The sequence below is a fragment of the Eubalaena glacialis genome, chromosome 19 (assembly GCF_028564815.1).
Source record: "Eubalaena glacialis isolate mEubGla1 chromosome 19, mEubGla1.1.hap2.+ XY, whole genome shotgun sequence".
Classification (NCBI taxonomy): domain Eukaryota; kingdom Metazoa; phylum Chordata; class Mammalia; order Artiodactyla; family Balaenidae; genus Eubalaena; species Eubalaena glacialis.
Genome location: NC_083734.1, coordinates 55,672,276 through 55,686,203, shown reverse-complemented (window position 1 = coordinate 55,686,203; position 13,928 = coordinate 55,672,276). Strand labels below are relative to the sequence as shown.

At 47.9% G+C, this 13,928-nt stretch overlaps 2 long non-coding RNA genes and 3 other non-coding genes across 8 annotated transcripts; 4 read left to right on the top strand and 1 right to left on the bottom strand.

The window, feature by feature from the left end:
- Window positions 1–4,933: 4,933 nt before the first annotated feature.
- On the bottom strand, window positions 4,934–6,979 carry LOC133080273 (uncharacterized). The gene is made up of 3 exons (XR_009698447.1): window positions 6,961–6,979; window positions 6,811–6,842; window positions 4,934–5,083 (listed from the first exon to the last, which is right to left on the bottom strand). It is a non-coding gene; the product is annotated as an uncharacterized LOC133080273 (long non-coding RNA).
- Window positions 6,980–7,908: 929 nt separating this feature from the next.
- Window positions 7,909–13,891, top strand: LOC133079321 (uncharacterized). Of its 4 annotated transcripts, none has more exons than XR_009698159.1 (5): window positions 7,909–7,989; window positions 8,547–8,679; window positions 9,098–9,196; window positions 10,736–11,045; window positions 13,702–13,891. It is a non-coding gene; the product is annotated as an uncharacterized LOC133079321 (long non-coding RNA). The 4 variants fall into 4 exon arrangements; XR_009698157.1 differs by lacking the exon at window positions 13,702–13,891 and having other exon boundaries at window positions 10,736–10,844; window positions 10,970–12,889; XR_009698158.1 differs by lacking the exon at window positions 13,702–13,891 and adding an exon at window positions 12,473–12,889.
- On the top strand, window positions 8,936–9,013 carry LOC133080971 (small nucleolar RNA R38). The gene has a single exon (XR_009698648.1). It is a non-coding gene; the product is annotated as a small nucleolar RNA R38 (small nucleolar RNA).
- LOC133080972 (small nucleolar RNA R38) lies at window positions 10,512–10,595 on the top strand. Its single transcript, XR_009698649.1, has one exon. It is a non-coding gene; the product is annotated as a small nucleolar RNA R38 (small nucleolar RNA).
- Window positions 11,088–11,160, top strand: LOC133080973 (small nucleolar RNA R38). Its single transcript, XR_009698650.1, has one exon. It is a non-coding gene; the product is annotated as a small nucleolar RNA R38 (small nucleolar RNA).
- Window positions 13,892–13,928: the final 37 nt, after the last annotated feature.

Here is a 13,928-nt window from a genome sequence, read left to right as displayed (position 1 = left end):
CCGGGGGTGGGGCGGGGGAGCAAGGGAAGCAGCTGCCACAGCTGCCTGGCATTACCCTAGGGTGCAGATGCAACCGGGGAAGAGTACCCGCCCATCCCAGACGTGTGACCGTGTGTCTACAGGCAGGATAGTCCTGGGCAGGGGCAGAGAGCACAGGCCCCGATCCTAGACTAGGGGGGCACGGCGCCTATCGGAGGCTGGCACAATGGCACAGCACAACAGCAGGGGACCCAACTGGTTCCCCCAGGCTCCCAGGGCCCCTCTGCAGGGCCCTCACTGTTAGGAAGAAGCCCAAGACCTTGAGATAGAGGCAGTAATGCTTCTCTGTGAGCCTCAAAAGAAGGAGAGTAGCCAAGTGGCTCATACTAAGGTTTACTTGAATATAATGATGATGATACTACTAATATTATTAATACTGGCTAATAGGTCTCAGACACTTATTCCGTGCTACGCGCTGTACCAAGAGCTTTATTCATAAGCATTGTCTCACTTATGAGGCAGGAACTGCTGTTAACCTCATTTACCCAATAAGGAAAGTGAGGTTCACAGAACTCACTCAAGGTCACTCGCAGCTGGTGGCAAAGCCAGGACCTGTGCCTGGGCAACGTTGATGCCAAAGCTTGTGAGGCTGTCGGGGGAGGAAGGAACTGAGTCTAGAGCAGGGGCTGTGCGGAAAGCCTGGGGTGACCGTCCTCCAGGCACAAGGAACGAGAGCTGCGGCCCCACCCCGGCAGTGCCTTTGCAGGTGGGCCGGGCGGCGGCGTTTGCCAGGGTGATTCACATGCTCTCTCTTCAGGAACCTGGGGTTCAAGGGTAGACCAGACTCTGGGTCCCGAAAGGCCAGTCCTTGCCTACCAGCTGAGGGGAAGGAGGAGAGCGGCCTTTCCAGGATCAGTCATCCCCTTCAGGGAGGAAGCAGTGGCCACCGGCAGGGGTTACAGACGGCGAGGCCAGCACTGAGAGCCACTGCCACTGCCATTCTACTATCTCCTTCAACCAGGGCAGAGCCCCTGGGAGGGAGACGATGGCAGCCAGCGGCCCAGCTGGAGGCGGAGCTAGACGAGGGGGAGCTGTTTGTTTTCGCAGGGGGAGGGCGCAGGGCATGCGGACACAGGAGGTAGCTTCAAGAGGGACCCACGGACAAACTGGAAACAAGTCCTGGCACTTAAGAACTGCAGACCCTCTCTGTGGAATCCACATGCCCCCTAGTGGGGACTAAGCCTAGAGGGTGGAGAGAAAATTAAAAGAAAGAGTTACTGATGACCATGACCTATGAGCCTGGGTAGGAATGGCCAGTCCCATCCTTCTGTGAACACACACACGCCCATTTAACATCACACGCAGAAGCCAGCTAAACTAAGTATTAAAGGAAACTATTCAATTTGTTCACTTGCCCCTATCTAACAAGCACGTATTGGGAGCCTACAATGTACAAATCCTGTGTGAGGTGTTGGGAATGAGACAGCGATAAGAGGCAGTGCCTGCCCTGCTAGTTAGTACAAGACCAAGATCCTGGCCTGGGAGGTCCAGTTCTGCCAGCCCAGCCACTGCCTGGTCACTTGATCTTTCCTTCTCTGGACCTCAATCTCCCCATTTAATAGGCATGTGTTGAACCCAGGTGGGCTGGCGCTGGGGATGTAAAGGACTAGTGACCATCCTCAGGAACAGAACTGTCTACTAAGATGAAGGGGATGGACCAGATGACCTCTGGGGGCTCCACAGCTTCTCCCAATCAAAAGAGACTCTGGTAGACTGTGTCTGGAGGTGCTAACAAGGACTCGCTCACTCAACAGACATTCATGGAGTGTCTGTGTGCCAGGCACTGTGGATACAGAAATGAATTAAGACTTCCTGCCACAAACAACCAGAAAACTGAGCAAAATATAAGAAACAGACACTTGACAATGCGCAGCACACAGGACGGTGACCTCATGACTGCCTCAGCGTCTGCCTCAGACAGTTCCCTGCCTGCGGCGTGGGGAGGGTGAGGAGACACGATGAGAGTTCAAGACGGTGCTGGGTGGGGGGCTTTCCAAAGGACATACACACAGATCAATGAGATCCAAAGACAGGACAAAGGTGATTCAGTGGAGGAAGGAAAATCCTTTCAATAGAATACAGAAAGCACTAACCATAAAAGCAAAATGGATAAACTGGACTTGATCAAAACTGGAAAAGACTGGGAGATAATATCTCCCAAGCAAGTTTCTGAGAAAGGACCTGTATCCAGAATATATAAAGAACTTTCACAACTCAATAGGAAGATAGGCCAATACAAAAAGGGAGGGTTTTAACAGACACTTCACAAAAAAGTATACATAGGGCCAACAAACACACAGAAAGAGGCTCAGCGCCATAGTCAACAGGGAAATGCACGTTAAAACCACAATGAGATATTATGACACACCTACCGGAATGGCTTATTAAAGACTGACCATAACAGGTGTTGGTAAGGGTGTGGAGCAAGTGTAACTCTGTAATTATGTTGCTGGGGGAGTGTAAGTGTCACAAAGCACTTGGGAAACCCGTTTGGCAGTTTCCCCTGCAGTTATCTCAGAGGAATGAAAACTTATGTCCACAAAAAGATTTGTACAAAAATGTTCATTGCAGCTTTGTTAATCATAGTTCCAAACTGGAAACAGCCCAAAGGTCCACCAACATGCACGGGAATAAAAATGTTGTGGTATATTCATACAATGGAATAATATTCAGTAATTAAAAAGGAAATGAACTACTGATGTAAGCCACAACACGGGTAATTGAGAGAAGCCAGACACAAAAGAGTACCTACTGTATGACTCCATTTATATGAAATTCTAGAACAGGCAAAACTAATCTACAGTGACAGAAAGCAGATCAGTGGTTGTCTGGGGCCAGGGTTGTGTGGAGACTTGACTGTAAAAGGGTGTGAAGGGGATCTCTGGGTGATTAAAATGTTCTAAATTGTGATGGGGTTGTGGCTGCATAGGTGTATTCCTTATTGGACTACAGCACTGTACATTTTAAATGGATGCATTTTACTGTATGTAAATTACACCTCAAAAAAGATGACTTAAAGAGTTTCCAAAAAAAACCCAAAAAAGCAAGAACAAAGACTTGACTCTTGCCTTGCTCACTGTCTAGTAGAAAAGCCAGACACGAAAACAAATAATCATAAAACAGTGAGTATTAAAAAAAGTATGTATGTTCACATAATAAGAGTGCCGCTTACTGAGTGCTTCCCTCGTGCCCGGCCGTGCTAGATGCTTTGCATGCACAATCCTAAGACCGTCCTGTGGGATTTGGGAGAGCCTTCGCCTCCTCCTGTTGCAGATAAGGAGCCTTAGAGAGAGGTGAAGTCATCTGCTTGGGGTTACTCAGCTCGAATCAGCAGAGCGTGTGCTAAACCAGCCTGCTGTGGGGACGCTGAGGAAGGAGCTAGGGGACTGCTTGAGCACCTCAGGTAAGATTTCACAAGGGGATACTGAAGCATGAGTTGGGATTTGCTACGCAGAGGGAAGGATGAAGGGAAGGAAATGTCAAGGCAAAGGAAACAAACAGCATGAGCAAAGGTGCTGCAGCAGTTGTGAGAAGGCAGGGTTTCTGGGAAGGAGAGATGTGTCCAGAAAACAGCAGAAGAGGTCAACGGGATATTACGTATTCTTCAAATTCACTTATTTTTTTAAAAACCCATTAAGTAATAATTTTATGAGAGGCAACAGATCTGCCGAGCAGGCGAGTGAAATGTGTGCTATTGGTCAACACAGGAAAGAATCCACCGCAACCCAAGGTCATCCATTCTCAATAATTAGGGTACGTGTTGTTCTGTATCTTCTCCTCCAGGAAGTTAAAGCTATGTTCAATGGTCCTGGATTTCTGCTGAACAGGATTTGTGGCCCTCTTTCACAGTCCTGAGAAATTGAAGGGAAAAACATCCTCTATGCTTTTATGATGGGCTTTCTAGCTGGATGAATTAGAATCACCAGAGTTAACAAAACATGATCCACTGTCATAGCGTATTTTTCCAGGAAATCCAGCACAGCAGTTAAGACCATAAGTTTGGAGGCTAGACTGAGTTCTCAGTGCCCCTACTTACTAATGACTTTCATCTTTCTGCACTTTGGCTGCAAAATGGGGGATAATGACAGGGCTGTTGTGAGAGTCAAATGAGAGAGCAAACTGAAGGTGCTTAGAGTCATCGAGTTTTATACATTAAATATGGGCAGCTTTTTGTATGTCACTCAGATCTCAATAAAGTGGTTTTTTAAAAAAGGTGTTTAAAGCAGTGCCTGGCACGGAGTCAACACTATACACCAGCTGTTACTTTTTTTCAGGATGGTAATTTGAGTGTGTCAGTTCCTCTTTATTTTGCCACGACCCATCCTTCCAGAGAATAATCATTAAAAAAAAAAAAAAAATTTCGGAAAATGTCGATCGTATCATTTAGGATGATTTTGGTTCTTTTTTTTTTTTCTTTTTTTGGCTGAGTTGGGTCTTCGTTGCTGCTCGCGGGCTTTCTCTAGTTGCAGCGAGCAGGGGCTACTCTTTGTTGCGGTGTGCGGGCTTCTCATTGCGATGGCTTCTCTTGTTGCGGAGCACGGGCTTTAGGCGCATGTGCTTCAGTAGTTGTGGCACACGGGCTCAGTAGTTGTGGCGCACGGGCTTAGCTGCTCCGCGGCATGTGGGATCTTCCCGGCCCAGGGCTCGAACCCGTGTCCCCTGCACTGGCAGGCAGATTCTTAACCTCTGTGCCACCAGGGAAGCCCAGGATGATTTTGGTTCTAACAGAACACCCAACTTGAGACGGCTTAAACAACACGGAGGTTTCTTTCTTAAATCTCACACTCTGTATTTCACTGAACCTAAGATGCCATTGCTCAAAAGATGCCTCCCACATTCAGAAACACTAACATGTAAAAATACGTGTCTCTGAATCAAACAAAAGGTCTGAAGGCAGGGGGCTTCGGGACTGGTTTCTCCAGCAGTTCAAAAGCATCTTCAAGGGTTCATGCTCTTTTCTCCTCTCTGCCACCGCAGACCTTCCGCTCTTGCTGGGAAACGGGCCTCACGGATACAAGATGGCTTCGGTGGTCTCAGGCATCTCCTCACGATGTCCCAAAGCCGGAAGAGAGGCTACTGTTATTAAAAACTAGAAAACGTTCCCAAACCTGGCAGAACTGCGCCGCAGACCCTTTCCTGAAACCATTCCTGGCAAAGGGAATAGCTTTCTATGGCCGAATAATCAAGATGCACTCCTTTGGGCAGGGCAGGGGCTTGCCCAGTAGCTCTGCTGTTTGTAAGACGGAGGAAGGACAGCTGCAGGACTAAGAGTGCCTGCCACACGGGTGAACTTCCCGGGATATCACTGGCGCAACTGCTCCCATTTAAGCAGCCAGCTACTTGGGCTATACCTACCCTCCTCATGTTTTTACTAATAAAATTAATATTCCTTTTCAGGTTAAGAAATTCACCTCAATATCTAAAGACTCTGTTTTCTATATGTGGGTTTCGGATACCATGTCTTAAATCCTAGCAGTGACTGGAACTCAGTGAGCTGACCGCCTGAGCACAGCAGGCCAGCTGACCAGATTTCCCCTTTGCACTCAGAGCCAAGGTCCCTTGAACGGCCCTGGGGACTCTTGCCCTGTTCAGCTTGTGATCTACTTCTGTCACTTATCTGTGTGACTCTTTCCATTTAATAAATATAGGTCTACACCGGCCTTGAATAATGTAAAACTCAAACGTCCTAGACCTCACCAGCAACGAGTGCAAATGAAGTCACACTGGCATTAGCATTTCCGTCTCAACAGCTCTGAGCCCTTGCCTGCTCATTCAGGAATTCTGGTGCATTCTTTGACGTCTTTCCCAGTTATTTCTGGATTGCCTAAGCAGGTGCACCTGACATGTGCTCAGACACAAGGCCTCTCATTGCATTTTGCTCTGGCCGCTTGGCCACAGCCCAGCAGCCCGTGACACTGCCATCCGCCGTGAGCCTGCTGCTATTCCACTAAGTGCCCTGTCAGGTGTGAAAGCTACACTGTGGCCTCTGGCACAGTGGCCCTTCTCGAGCTGTGACAAGTGGCCCTCACTGCACACTGGGTGGCAACTAGTCTGGGACCCAAGACAGACCTGCCAGAGCCCAGAGCCTCTGACTTTCACAGATCAGCTCCTGCAGGCTCTCAGCCTCACTCTTCCTGCCAGAAAGTGGCTCGAAACAGTGCAACAGGTGCCCATCATTCCCCCCCAGTTTCCTCCCTAACCACCCATGCAAACACACAAAATCCCTCTTCCTTCCCCTTCCCCCCAAACCAAAAACCCTTATATATAAGATCCATATATATATATATATATATATATACACACGGTGCAGTATAACTTTGTGGTAAAAGCACAGACTCTACAGGCTGGGATCAAACCCTGACACCACCAGTTACTAGTTGTGTGAACTGGGGCAAGTTACATCATCTCTCAATGCTTCTGTTTCCTCATCTGTAAAACAGGAGTAGTGATAATGCCCCGCACTGTGCAGTGGTGAGGATTAAACGAATATCCGTAAAGTACTCGAGGAGTGAATGGCACACAGTAAGTGCTATGAAGTGTTAGCTATCATTATTGTTTTGCCTGCAGATCACCTGCCTACACACAAGTAGCTTTTGGCAAATTCCGAACTTAGAGTCTGGGATGAAAGGAATTTAGTTTGCAGGGACAGACCCCATTCTTTCTTTCGGTATTATACAAAATAATCTGTCTTCAAGGGTAAGACAGAGAAACGTAAGGGCCAATTTCACACGATAGAAGCTGAGTTAATGATTATATTTGTGGAGTACTTACTGTGAGCAGAGGCAGTGGAATACCAACTAGGCCTGTGAGGAAATTAAAAAGAAAAAACAAATTAAAATAGACTTCTGCCTTGAAGAGCTCACAATCCAATTGAGGGAGGCAAACATTAACAAATGTGGTAACTTGAAAATAAGTACCCACAGTGTATTACCATATACAGAACAATTTAATCCAGACTCAATGCCACTGAGATCACTGCTGAACGGCTGATGAGCATGGGGAGAAGGTAACGCAGAAAAGGCTTCGTGGTCTTGCAAGTTTAAACCAATTTCCAAATAGGTGTAAATTCTGGCTCTGACTCTAGTTGTTGTTTTGCCCTTTTGTTATTTCAAAAATGAAGCCGCGGTGATTACCTGAAAATCAACACTCAGGAGTAGCAGAGGGTATTACACTATTTCTCAGTTCTTTTCGTAATTTGATTATTTTTCCTTGTCGGAATTAAAGCCACACCCCGGCGGGGCGGCGGGACCTGCGGCGCGGCGATAAGCCCCCGGGTTCAGGGTAATTTAGAGCCCGGCCCAGCCCGTCGCTCTTGGGCGCCCTCTGCCGGCCGCGCCCGTGCCCCACTGCTCTCGCCCCAACTAAGAGCAACTGAGCGGGACGTCGAACAATTCCCCGGGAATCTTCGTCCTCTTCGCTAACGCAGCCAACCACCCCAGACGAACTCGCCCCGCCCCAAATAAAATCCGCAGAGCAATTAAGAACGAAATCTGGCAGGGCCTCAGTTCCCTCAACCGTTTCTCTCGTGAAGTCCCCTCGAGTTTTCTGCGACCTCCACCGCCCACCCAGTCTCGGCCAGGAACACCCTGTTCACTCAATAGATAAATGACTTTGTGGCCGAAGCGACAGTCCATCTTCGTTTTCTAACGGCCGTGGTTCTATACAGAGCAGGCCTCCCACCCCGGGCTCTCTACTGTCCCTGTCGGCGGCCACCATCTAATCCCGGGTCCAGAGCCGCGCTGCGGACGCGGGTGCCCCGCAGCGGCGGCTGTTTGCACTACATTTCCCATCAGCCTTTTCTCAACAGCGCGAGAGTTCCGGCGAGACTGCCGCGAAGACTTGCGCGCAGGCGCGGCCCGTCTGCCTTTTCGGGGCCGGTCTCGTGGCTGGGAGTCATGGCGGTCTCAGGCTGGTCGGAGCTATGCCAGCAACCTCGGACCTTTGGCGGCGGTAAGGCTGCGGAGGTGGGAAAACGGGGTCTTTCTTGACACGGCGCTAGCACACTTGGCCGCCCCCTCCTCGAAGGAGAAATGGTGACGCTTAAGCCTGGTCCCCCCCCCAGTAGGGTGGTTGGGAGGATTAGCTGAGGTAACTGGGAAAACGCTTTCCAAAGGGCGCGAGTTTTTATTACTGAGGGGGGAGAGCCCAAGCCCACCTTGGCGTCGGAGCGGCCCTCCTGGGGGAGAGCGGCCCTTGCGTATTGCGCAACTCCCGCGCCCCCCTCCCCGGCCTCGCAGACACCCATGTGCTGAGCTCGCAGCCCCAGCGGCCTTGCAGGTCCCCAGGTCTTTACACGGGGCAGGCTGACAGGGACGGTTCTCAGTTCACTTCAGGGGTGTTAACGGCTGAATACTTCGCTTCCTCCTCGAGTGCCTTGAGGACGGCCTCAGTCAGTTTTTATGTAACTCCACAGATGGTAACCAATGGGATGGTAGACTTTGTTTGGAAAGCCGTAGGCCGTAGTTTTACAACGACCCTTAACATGCTCATGTTTTCGTTCCCCACAGGCCTTTGTTTGGCATCTGCAGAGACGGTGAGAAGCCGACGTGCACGTTGAAGCTTAAAAACTAGCGAATGGAACCCTGAAATGAGTAAGAATGGATGCAGGCAAGACCTGGGTGGGCACCAGAAGTGAGAAAGGTGAGATGGTGTGAAGGCCTACCACATACCGCCCCCTCACACCCTGTTCTGAAGTTCAGCTCTGTGAATCCGGGTTGACACAGAGGTCCGGTTAGGGTCCTGCCTAGAAACCAGAGGTGAGGGTGGCCTGAGCCAGTGTAATCGGGGCCACTAGGTGTCACTGAAATCAAAGTGGATGCCACTGCATACAGGGGTGAAAGGAAGACTTGGAAAATGAGGTTTGGTTGGCTGGGATTTAGAAATGTTTTGTTACTGGTTGAGCTGAGGATGATTTAAAGTTATCCCTGTCTGAAAGGACATCTTTTGTGAGGAGTTCTGACTTGCTGAGGCTCAACTTTTTAAAACACCATTCTTGAGAATCAATATCTTAAGTTTGTTTCTGTTAGAATGAAGTGTGTTATCTATATTTCTCTTTTAGGTTAAAGATGTTGGCTGTGGACTTGGAAAACAGTCACATGAAAACCATCATCCAGAGATATTGAGTGTAAGGATCTTCGTGATGACATTTCTCTAAAAGGTAAGTTTTTTTGCTGTTTGACAGAATTGCATAGGTTATGATCCCTTTAAGTATTGGTCTGTTAGATTCCGAGATGTGTGGGTTTTCCAGGATTATTAGTGGCCGGATAAGAGAAGTGGTATGGAACTCTTTGCTAGACCCCTTGCCAAGCAGCCTCACAGTGTTTGTTACAACCCTACATGAGGTAGATATTTTCCCTGAGTTGCTGCTGAGTAAGTAAAGGGAGACAGTGAGTTCACTCACGCATAGTTACACGGCTAGGGTTTTTTTTTTTTTTTTTTAAAGAACCATAAAAATATAGCTAATTGATTTTGGGAGGTAGGGGGGCGTTATTATTACTATTAAGCTTTTTTTTTTTTTAATTTAGAAAATGTCACTGATTTAACGTTGTCAGTTGTAAAGAGGTGTGTCTCAACCAGATTGTAACAAAATTACCGCAGCTTATTCCAAAAGAAACTATTAAGCTTTATTGAGGTATAGTTGAACAACTAGTTACTGAGTTAGGCCAGTGGTTCTCAACTAGGGGTCAGGGTGCGCTGGGATGCAGTGGGTGCCCAGAAGTACCCTGCAGTGCACAAGACAGCCCCCACGACAAAGAGCTACCCACCCAAAGCGTCGGTAGGTTGAAACCCCGTGTTAGACTAACTTGAGAGGTCTAGACTCCAGTCTCAGCCTGTTACCAGGTGACCGCACCAGAGCCTTATTTCTTCAGTTTGTAAAAACAGGAATGGTGTTTCTCAGACCTGGCTGTGCACCTACAGAGGTTTGAAGTAGTACACACGTTCCTGGACCCCACCTCCGGCCATGATGAGATGGCTCTGGAGTGCAGCCCAAGAATCGTGTGTGGCCGTTTAAGAGCGGGTACGGAGGAACAGTTAGATGATCTGATCTACTTTTAGCTCAGGGATTTTTATGACAGCAAGATTATAGTACTGGCTGTTTTTAAGTAGCTGTCAGGGCAGATCTATAATCCCTGTTTTAAAGCACTGAAAGCCACATGGTTGCTCTGCAGTATTGTTTTGCACACAGAGGTGAGTGAAGGAGAAATGACCTTGTTTGATGTCGATTCCTCTTGGCATCAGGTACCCTTTGTGCAGCTGGCCTTCAGTGGTCTGGCTGAAAGGAGTAATCCGCACTGTCTCAGGCATTTTACTGACACCAGAAAGACGCTGGAATATATATACCATACTTGGCTGCTAGACACTTTGTGCTAAGGGAGACCCTGGCTTTAAAAGGACAGGACCTGTCAGCGTGTTGGGTCTGGGCTGCTGGGTACAGCTGGGCACAGTGCTGCGGGCTGGCTGAGGGGTGGGCGCTGAGTCCATGATGATGTGAAGTTATCCCTGTCTGAAGGCAAAGAAAGGCCTTTCTGTGTGGAATTTGTATATCTGAGACTCAGTTTCCCAAGTCTGCTTTAGAGAAAATTTAGGCCTTGTTTCTTTGTTTGTTTTTTTAATGCCTGATTTAAAAGTGAGCTACCTGAGAGAGATTGTGTATATCTTCTTGAATAGGTTTTTCTTTGCAATTTCTCCTCGCCAGGTACAGTCTCAGCCTCAGTTTGAGGCCGAAAAGGATGCTCCAGAACAAGATGCTAACTAGCAGCAGTGCCGTTTCAGCTGCCCTGGACCCGAGGCGGAATTTCTCTTGTGTGTGTAATAGAGAAGATCTTTGGAACAGGCTTGGGTGGAGTGTTCTTTTTGCTTCCCCTGTCCTGGCCTTTGAGTTGTGCTGAGTGACAGGGAGACTTTGACATAGGTTTGTTTTCTTCGCTAGGTGTCTGCAGTGGGTGAGACAGAATTGAACTGCTTTGCCTGAAGCAAGTGAAATGATGATTCTTCTCCTGTTGTTTGTAAGCTTTCTCTTTCCATCTTACATGTCCCAAAGAAGCCCCACAAGCCTATGATGGTTAGTTATCCCTGTCTGAAAATCTCAACTGAGGGAAAACAATCTGTTCTGAGGCTTAAGGGGCTGGCCCTGTGCTCTTAAAAGCAGTTCAGGCTCTATAAGGGATCGAATTGAATGGACTCCAAAGGGAATTGTGCATACCCTGCCAAGACCCCAGTCCTAATGCATCATCCCTCTGCAGCTTGAAAACCAGTGGTGTGGCTGCCCTGTCACACTTTAGGCCCCTTGATTAATGGCTCTGAGGGCACAGGCTATAAGAGGTGGCAGAAATGGGCAGGTGGCCCAGATTTGGTTTATACTCTTATTGTGGAATGAAAGAGTGCTTGTCACATATTTCAAGAAAATGAATGTGCTGTTTGAAACAGACGGGAATGGCAGAGGTATGCCAGCTGTGGCAGTGAGAACACTTCAGGACTATCTGACCTCTTGCCCTTGCACCGTATCCTGACATTCAGGAAAGATGGTGTACAGTGGCACTAGCAGAGCGATTTGGTTTCCAGGTGCTTTGTTAACACCAGGGAGCTCTCCTGGCGTTAGCTCAGCTCTGTCTGAATGGCATGGCTGGCATGTGGGCAAGAGAGTAGCAAAGCGGCGCTGGGCTTTGTTCCCATTTAAATGCCAGGCTTGAACTGGACACAGATTGCCTTTCTTTTCTGTTGAAGCTGGGAGGTGTGTGCAGCTCTTTATACGTAAGGTCACATATTTGTTCGGTCACCAAGGAAGCTATATTTGGAGTGAGATTTAAAGAGCCTGAAAACCGGTCCAAGCAGCTTATAGCTGGAAGTAAAACAAAGCGAAAGGACGTGTTAGCAAGTGGGAAAGTCTACCTGCTGGGTTATAGTCTGCTTCTGAGTGGACTTGACTGCTCTGTGGGACCCAAGTGAACCTGTGGGTTTGTTTCTGTTTCTGTTTTTTTAAGCTGCGCCGCACAGCTTGTGGGATCTTAGTTCCTCAGCCAGGGCTTGAACCCTGGCCCTTGGCAGTGAGAGTGATGAGTCCTAACCACTGGACCGCCAGGGAATTCCCGAACCTGTAGGTTTGACTCCAGAGCGGGGTTGAATATAAATGTCGCCAGCACTTCATGGCTGCTCTTCACTGGTACTGGCCACTTGCCAGATTCTGCTCCCTCAGATCAGTCTCCCGAAAAGGAGAGTCATCTGGGACCTACCAGGCTGCACTGAATTGATCTGGTTGTGCCTTCCACACACACACGCGCGCGCGCGCACACACACACACACACATAATGATTGACTGCTTAGAATGAGTTCCTCTAGGATTACCAATTTTTAAATTAGTTTTTTCTTTAAATTTAACCTTCAGTTTTGAGTCTCTTAGTTGGCTGCTGCATCAAATGATTCTTTGGTTTTATAGGTTGCCTCCCAGTGGTGCCAGATGGGATCAGCACAGCCCCAGGTGCTAGTTGCTAATGCCTGTAAAATACCACCCTCCCCTACCAAAGGAGAATCATTTAAGAGTTCTTTGGACTTCATCTTCAAAAGTAGCCAAAGAATTCAAGTGACAGGGTATCCCAGAAAATTGTTTGCACTGAGTGAAATTAGGGTATAAATAAGAACATTCAGAATACTACATACACAGTTTAGGTGATCTTGGTATAGTGGTGGGACAGCAGTGATTATAAAATTAAGTAATTAACATGTGCATGCTCTGTTGGGGGAGACTAAAGGGAAAGAGGTGTTCAGCCTAGAAAAACATTTCTCAGTGGATTTCCTATGAAGTCAATGTGTCTTGGGTTTAACTTTGAAACAAATTAAAAAATTTAAAAACTGACTTACTAGCATTTGTGGATTTCAGATTGAGACCCATGTAAAAGCAATGTTTTATTCTGTGACTCAGCATGTTCTTTTATAAGTGAAAGTTTCAGAGAAGAATAGTTGCGGGTAACAGGATGCAGTCAGATGTTTTGGTGTTTTTAAGTTTCCCACTAAATTGATCTTATACCCCTCTAACCGGTTGACAGGTTTTGGTAACTACAGATGTGATGGGAATAGGGAAAAATAAAGTATGGATAAAAATGGGTCCAGGCATCGGGAAGCTATGGTTTCTCAAGTAGCTGCTTTAGTCATTAAAGCCTAAATGTCCATTCACTTAATCACGTCTCAATTTCTAAAGTAGCATTTTGATTCATCGCTCTTCTTAGGTGTGCTGATAGGATCATCCCTTCAAAACCACAGACCCAAGGGCCAGGTTTTGGGCAGGGAGGCTCTTGCCTACCAGACCTGTGGAGACATCCCCCCGCCCCCTCCACTGCCTTGCCGGGTACAGTGTGTAGCAACATCAGACTAGACATCAGGACAGTAAATCCCAGGGTTTGCTTAAGGGGTAGTATGGTGATAACTCAGTTGGTTTACACTTCTAATAGAAGCCCATGTAATCTAAAATAAAACTGCCTATATCAAGTCAAATTATTGAAGCCGTGATGTTCAGTGTCCGATAATGAGGGTTCATTACCCAGTAATGTCCTTTTGGTGACAAGGTGGTAATACATGTCCAGCAACCTTCTGCGTGGTTGACTCCCATCAAATACCAGAACCCGGGCTTCCCTGGTGGCGCAGTGGTTGAGAATCTGCCTGCCAATGCAGGGAACACGGGTTCGAGCCCTGGTCTGGGAAGATCCCACATGCCGCGGAGCAAATAGGCCCGTGAGCCACAATTACTGAGCCTGCGCGTCTGGAGCCTGTGCTCCGCAACAAGAGAGGCCCGCGCACCGCGATGAAGAGTGGCCCCCACCTGCCGCAACTAGAGAAAGCCCTCGCACAGAGACGAAGACCCAACACAGCCATAAATAAATAAAATAAAATTAAAAATT